This window comes from Podarcis tiliguerta (assembly GCF_965153285.1).
Source record: "Podarcis tiliguerta genome assembly, chromosome: 3".
In the NCBI taxonomy this organism is placed as follows: Eukaryota; Metazoa; Chordata; class Lepidosauria; order Squamata; family Lacertidae; genus Podarcis; species Podarcis tiliguerta.
Window position 1 is genome coordinate 73774245 of NC_139536.1, and position 6773 is coordinate 73781017.

Here is a 6773-nt window from a genome sequence, read left to right on the forward strand (position 1 = left end):
TGGCTTCACATCTGTGCTCTTCTAAGTGTAGGTTTTTACAACTCAAATTGCCAGCACAGAAATCCTGGCTACACCCATGGAAACCATCCATCTAAGATAACATTTATAAGCATAGCCTAGAGGAATTTTCCAACACAGTCGAACTGTTGATTGATTGATTGATTGATTGATTATTAGGCAGCATCCCTTCTACCACTATTAGTTTTTTTGAAAGACTAATTTGTCCATATTCTTCTAACTCAAAAAAAAAAAAAAAAAGAAAGGAAAGAGTATTCCACATCCGTTGAGGATCATGTTTTGCTTCAGAGTGTTGGAGAGTAGATAGTGGTGGTGGAGGGTTCGTTTTATTTTCAGTTTGGTCCTATCCCATATAAAAGATCTAGTGCTTTAGAGGGATTTTTTGAAATGAAAAAACATTATGTCTTAAAGTAAAGCATGGTGTTTGTAAAGAAGATTCTTTTCTGTAAATTTGAACACTCTAATCCTTACGGAAATACAAGATTGGTAATTTTTGAAAGAAGTGCAATCACACCAGTATGGAATAAGAACCGCAAGAATTGAAGAAAAAATAAATTAGTTACCTTTTTACTGGTCTGAAAACTAAAGGTTTAGACAGAGTGCTACCACAGCATATATTTTTCCTGGATCCTTCCCCAAATCCTCATGTTATATCCATTTCCCACACAGCAATATGTTTTTAGATGAGAATGCCCATTGCAGATCTTCACCTATTTTCACCAAATGGAGAAAACCTTCATTAAAAAATATATTTTTTAAAAAAGGTTTGTGACATACAGTACAAGGTAGCAGGGAACAGCTTTATTAGAATACACCATTTATTATCCCAAAAAGTTAGATGAGTGCTTTGGGGCTTAAGCAGTGCACTTGGCCTTGAACCTCTTCCTAAAAAGGACAAATGTCTCTAAAGCCGGAAAGGGAACATTCTTCAGCTGGATGGCCACATTGCCTTCAAAGAACCTTTCAGGAACCACATACTAGAGGTGGGCAGAGTCAGGAGTGAAAGTGTGTGGAACAATGGAAGTGACTCTTACCGTAGTTATATGTGGCGGAAATGTGGTTTACTGTAAGTCAGAAGTTTCTACCCACACATTTTTCATTTCTCTAGCCATGCAAGCAAGAGGCATAATTTATGGTTCAGGGACACAGTTCACCTGGGCAAAAGCACTCCGTGAAGGACTGGAGAAGGGCTAGTGAGAGACATGGCTTGGAGAGGGGACGGGAGAAGTCTGAAGACTGCATTTGGCCCCTGGATCAGAAGTTCCTCATCCCTGTTTTCAGGAAGCCCAAATGCCACAGACACAAGGGAAAGGCATTCCACGAATAAGGGACAGGACGTAGGAGCAGCTACTGTCTTTTTCTTGCTTACATGATTCTCTATCCCCCATCACCAGGAATGGTAGACCTCAGACGATATGCCTCGGAAGGAGGTTAGGAGGCTTCTTGACTGCAGCTGCACTCACATGACTGTTTATTCCATTTTCACAACTTTTCTCTAGCTGTTAAGTTATGCATTATATACAGTGGTACCTCAGGTTAAGAACAGTTTCAGGTTAAGAATGGACCTCCAGAACGAATTAAGTTCTTAACCCTAGGTATCACTGTACAGTGGTACCTCGGATTACATACTCTTCAGGTTACATACTCTTCAGGTTACAGACTCCGCTAATCCAGAAATAGTACCTTGGGTTAAGAACTTTGCTTCAGGATGAGACCAGAAATCATGTTCCAGCAGCGCAGCAGCAGCAGGAGGCCCCATTAGCTAAAGTAGTGCTTCAGGTTAAGAACAGTTTCAGGTTAAGAACGGACCTCCGGAACGAATTAAGTACTTAACCCAAGATACCACTGTATGAGCTTTCACATGTGATGTGAAAGCTACTTCTGGAACGGTGGAAGTTTAGTGCTCATTTTTGTGTTCTTTGCTTCCAGAAAACAAAAAACAAATCCGTTTGCAAATAATAATTGAAATGAGTGCTAAACTTGTGCTGTATTTCACTACAGGCCCATTAAAGCTCACTATAGTTCTGGAAGTGACTTTTATATCATGTGGAAGCTCAAACTAACAGCAGGGCTTGTGTGAATACATGGAAGCAAACAACAGAAAGCGATGGAGAGAACTTGAAGAGGCGTATATCCCAAGATGGATGGGAGATGGGAGAGAAAGAAAGATAAAATACAATGCGGAAATTAACAGGGAAATATCATGAAAATGGAATTAACTGCCATGGGAATGCAGCTTGGGTGTCCCTCTGCCACCCACTTTTCCAGCCTCAGCTGCAAGGCAGGAGAAAGGCAGAGAAATTACTATTTATGGCTTACTGCGTGAACACAACTCACCAGCAGCAGCTATTAATTGGCAGCTTTTCCTTCAAAATAAAAATGGCAATGTTGGAGCACACTTTGTTTTGAAGTGCGCTTAACAGAAACACTGGTACCATCTTGCTGCTCTCCGGTGAACTCATTCCAATGTGTCTTCAATCTTAAAGTGTGGGTTTCTGCATCATTTCCCAGGACCGTTGGTCATTACTGAAGTTTGGAGGAGAGAGCAACAAAGGAGTTTTCAACAACAAAAGTTTGGATAGAATATTTGTTCTTCAGGTAAAGGTTGGGTTCTTTATGTTGTATGATTCTATTTGTGGCATTTATTTGCATATTAGAAGCTGGAAAATGTTAAAACTATCATCAGAATCATTAGCATTGCAAGGGCTGGTATTACATAAAACACAAAGGAACAGGAATAACAAAAAACATGTTAAGTGCACATTTAAGGGCTAAAAAGCAGAGTTGATATTAATGAGTGGAGAAGTGAAATTGAACTGAAATTTTGTTTCATGCAATTGATAGCCACAATTAAATTCAAAGTTAAGCACTCCTGAGCCGTTTAATTTGAGAGGCTTAAAATATGTTTACTTCTGAGTTGGGTTGTGGCCATTTCTATGGAAAGACTGAAGAAAATAAAATTTATTTTGGAATAGTTTCTAAGCAAGAATGTATTTCAGTGTTCAAGTTTTAAAGCAGTATTAGTTTTCCTGCCTGCTGACCAGCTTGGGGGGAAATGATTAAAATCTATATTTTTATTTGATTGTGGGTTTCATATTTTTTTTATTGAGATAAGTAACACGGGAAAGTGCCTGTTAATGCAGCACTAAGAACATTTTTTTTCATATTCCCTAGGAAATAATAGGTATCTCAGATAATATTGTAAATGTTTCAGTTTCATTACTAATTGTTTCACCATTTTGGTCTCTCTGCTGCTTGTATAAGATAGCTATTGAAATATTATTCTGACTGGCTGGTTTGGGGTGGGCTTTTTTTGCTAAATTAATTCATCTTTCTCTTTTGACTGAATTTATTGTGAAGTGCTTAGTGTGCAGATCAGAATAAATGGTGTGCCTCTGTTCACTAGCCCCTCTTACATGTTTTTAGAAACACTTAATAAAGCCAAACTGTGGTGCAGAATTGTGATTACAGAATGGTTTGAACTTAATTGCTATTACATAATGCCTTTTTATTAGTTGCTGGTTTGTGTTTTACACACACACACACACACACACACACACTCCTTCAAAGAGAGTTTGTGAAGCAGAATATGGAAATAGCCAAGATAGCTTAAGGATTCCTTTGAAGAAAAAGCCAGTGGTGAAGTACTTGCAAAAGTTAGATGTTAATGGCTGTTGTAGTTTGCACACAGCCTATAAAATCATTATTACTAATATATTCTTTAAAAAATTAAGGGGGTAGGCAATTTTATTTTGTTAAAGAGAAAACTCAAACAACTCCATTTTATTATTATTGTTAGGTCATATCCTAACAATGAGGGAGGCCTGGGAATGAGGTCTCTAGAGTGATGCTCAACACAGCCCTCTCTCCCTATGCAAAGAGCCTGTCGAAGACTCTTATATCCATTGGTAATACCTTTTCTACCCCTGGGTGATTTGCTGGGTATGAGAGAAGAAAATGAAATATTGAACTAAGGCTTTCTTTTTTAAAAATTAAAAAGTCAGATGCTTTGTCAGAAAATTAGGTATGTGTTGAATTGAAGCAGGGACCCCTGAAGTATTTCAGGACACCTTGGCAATTCAGGCATTTTATTTAATGCAGAATACAAGTGCATTCTGAAAGCAAAGAGAGTATCTCTAAGGTGGCCATAACACTACTGGACAAGGGTGTGTTGATGTGAGAAGGGCAAGCAAACACCAGAGAGGGAAGAGAGCACGTAGGAAGACCTCTTCTGTGACTCACAGGTCAATCCTGTAATCAAGGCCAGCCCTCCCATGAGGCAAAGTGAGAAGACCACCTCAGGCAGCAGGATCCACAGGGACGGCAGATCCAACTCCAATGGATGCATCACTTGCTGCCACCGCCACCACTGCAGTGTCAGCAATGGCTGTGATGTGCTCCTTGGAGGCTAGATCTGCCTCCTTCTGAGTAGCTTCACCCCCATACTTTCTCTACAGCGGTGTATTGGCTACTGGTTTCCTCCCACCCTTGCTCCAAAAGTAGTTTTGGGTTCCTGGTGTAGATCTTCACTCACCCCTTCTTCCCTGGTGGGTGGTTCGCCTCAGGTCTTGGACTGGCCCTGCCTGTAATCCAGGGTAGCTGGATATTCAGCCACCCCTTCAAGAGCCACGTGGCAGTGGACCTGTGCATTCACACATAGAATAGTCATACAAACCATACACTCATACACATAGATTCGCTACATCAAACAGAACACAAGCACATATTTAGCACATATGCAGACATGCAGGCACACATAAAGGTAAAGGTACCCCTGCCCGTACGGGCCAGTCTTGCCAGACTCTAGGGTTGTGCGCCCATCTCACTCAAAGAGGCCGGGGGCCAGCGCTGTCCAAAGACACTTCCGGGTCACGTGGCCAGCGTGACATCGCTGCTCTGGCGAGCCAGAGCCGCAAACGGAAACGCCGTTTACCTTCCCGCTAGTAAGCGGTCCCTATTTATCTACTTGCACCCGGGGGTGCTTTCGAACTGCTAGGTTGGCAGGCGCTGGGACCGAACGACGGGAGCGCACCCCGCCGCGGGGATTCGAACCGCCGACCTTTCGATCGGCAAGCCCTAGGCGCTGAGGCTTTAACCCACAGCGCTACCCGTGTCCCCCCCGCAGGCACACATACACTCGCACAAACACACAAGCAGCATTTCAGCAATGCGACTGACAAAGAAAGCATGTTGTCTGTTCTTTAGCAATCACTCTCTAAAGTGATAAAATCACTTTATCTTCTGATCAGATCAAGAGTGGCTGAAAGGCCACTTCCTGCAGCTTCCTAGATCAGATCCAACCAATGGGCTGTGGTTAGCCTGTAAGTATAATGAACTAGTTTACCTGGAAAGTGTTTCCCTCAATTCTTCCTTTTCCAAAATCAACCTTAAAGGTGTCTAGCGCAAACACCCCAGAGCTATTTGCATTTGGCAGGTTTTCCTAGGGGCACCTCTCTCACATTTGCAATTTTCACACTACTTACCCATGATACACTAGGAGAGATTTAAGTAGTTCTCATCTTAAAATGGTAATGGCTGCCCTTGCAGGAAAACCACTGCATCTATCGTTCTGAGATTTAACAGGATTCATACCCTCAGAATGTGCATCTTTGCCTTCAAATTTCATCTATTCTGCCACTAAATCTAAATTTTATATGTTTCCTTTAAAAAGAAAACAAACTTTTAAGATGGCTCTATCAACCATTGAGAGTCTGCTTTACTGGCAAATTTCATCCATTTCTGTCAAAAGGGAAATGTTATAGCTAATTTTTGACATCCCAATAATAAATGTGGGTAGGGAGGATGAAACGGACTTGGACACCTAGGGGAAACTGAGGAGCCTCTGAATTGTTCTGGGCCAAATCAGGTGGTTTTACAAAGCATCAAATCTGGATCTGAACCAAATCTTATGGTTGGTGCATACTTTTACCTAGGTAGCCAGACGCTTGCATTCAACCTGTGGTTAACAGTCAGTTTCTTGTGCACTTTCCCAGAGAGCAAAGGCAACCAAGTTACTTATTAACTAGAAAGAAATGGTGAATCCCTCATAGCTTGCAAGTCCACAATAAGACTTAATGCACCTGCTTCCATTAATTATTCAAAGAATTTCAAGAGCAGTTTAAAGTTAAGCTTTGCATTGTTTTGTTTTATCTCAAAGGAGGCATTTTAAAACAAAATTTTAATTGCTAATGTGCTACAATCATGTTGAGCTTGGCTTGTGTGCTTTTTTCTCAGTATTTGGCCTCAGGCCAACATCTTTTCAAAGATCATCTAAAATGTATTGTCCTGTTTCTATTGTTTCCAATGGGGCTAGTTTTTATGCAATATCAACCTATGTCTCTGCGTGTGTTACTCAGGCAAGATCATGTCTCTGATATCCTTAAAATCATAGTAGAATGGTAAGGACAATTAGTGTTTCTGCAATGCAAATTATACAATATAATGAATTGTATCTTGGGCGGGGGGAAATATTTGGAGGTATATTTGTATGTTCCTTTTCTGTGTTGGGAAGAAAACAAATTCATATTTACTATGGGGTTTTTTGGGGTGGGGTGGGGGTGGGATTCTGCCAAAAAAAGATACAAATGGAACTGAGAAGAATAAAACATTTCTGTCCAGTGTTTAACACTGCATGAATAGCGGGAACAAAAGTCACTTAAACTGATGCAGTTACATTGATTGTAGTTAGAAAATACCCAAGTCCAGGGTGATTGAATCTAGCCCACAAAAATGAAGGGAAACTAGCAGTCTATTTA